Genomic DNA, 1048 nt, shown 5'->3' on the forward strand with positions numbered 1-1048 from the left:
AAAGTCAATAGTGAGTGTACATGACTTTATCTTTTCCCGAGGGCTGGCAGAACCCTCCACCACTAGCTTTTGTGCAGACAGACCAGTCCCATCCCTCTGGAAAGAGGCACAACCAATGGAGCAGGCAGAACTCAATGAAGCAGTCACCAAAAAGTTGGTGTCGTAATGACCCCTGCGGCCTCTTTGGCAACATACTCCAGGACTCTACATGTTCATTCTCTCTGTAACCCCGGAGTCCCATTCCTGGGAATCAGCCCAAAGGAAATCATTCTGACTCTTTAAAAAAAAAAATTGCTGTTGTTCCATGGCTAAGGAGACTGTCCGCGGAAGGATGGCACATGGAAAATGTGAAAAGGCACTGGGCACTGTTATCACTCCAGATACATGTTTCCCCAGGTGCAAGGAATCCCAGAGAAAGTAATACACGAGAGCTGAAAAAGATAAAACTTTACTTCTAAAAAGCAAAAATTAATCCATATGGAATGAATAAGTTCTCCACTTGCAGAATTTGTAAAAGTTCTTTGCACTGGCCAGGATCTCATTACTGCCAGGTCTGTGCCTACAAAAAGGGTATGTGTGCAAAGTGTGGATAAAAGGTTTTGGATAGCAAAAACTTGCAGCAAACATATTGCATCAGTGAAGTTTCTGGCTTTCTGTATAATTTTAATTTCTGTCTGGGCTTTTCAAGGTGTAACATAGGTGTTCAAGTTACAGAGTAACATGTTTTAAGAAAAACAATTAACTTTAAACCTATGAAGTTGATGGGTATTTATTCTTTGGCCCTTAAGAAATTCTGAACAGCACAGTGTAACTAGTCTTCTGCCTGAAGTTATTCTTTTCCTTACGATCATTTAATTGACCTGGAGTAAGTGGAAAATTTAACTTTTTATTTAACATTCTATATAATTTTTATTATCCTCTCCCTCAACTTTACTTATAGATTTTGCAAATGGGAGAAGGAGATTACTGATATTTTGCATTGAACTTGGCATTTAGACTTGAAATTCTTGCCTCCATCCCTTATTGGTTGCATAGTTATTAGAATGAG

The 1048-nt window shown here is 39.1% G+C and overlaps 1 pseudogene; it reads left to right on the plus strand.

The window, feature by feature from the left end:
• Nucleotides 1–331: 331 nt before the first annotated feature.
• Nucleotides 332–719, plus strand: LOC150005021 (cysteine-rich PDZ-binding protein pseudogene; annotated as a pseudogene).
• The last annotated feature ends 329 nt before the right edge of the window (nt 720–1048 follow it).

This window comes from Furipterus horrens, unplaced genomic scaffold, assembly GCF_987537825.1.
Source record: "Furipterus horrens unplaced genomic scaffold, mFurHor1.1.pri manual_scaffold_7, whole genome shotgun sequence".
Classification (NCBI taxonomy): Eukaryota; Metazoa; Chordata; class Mammalia; order Chiroptera; family Furipteridae; genus Furipterus; species Furipterus horrens.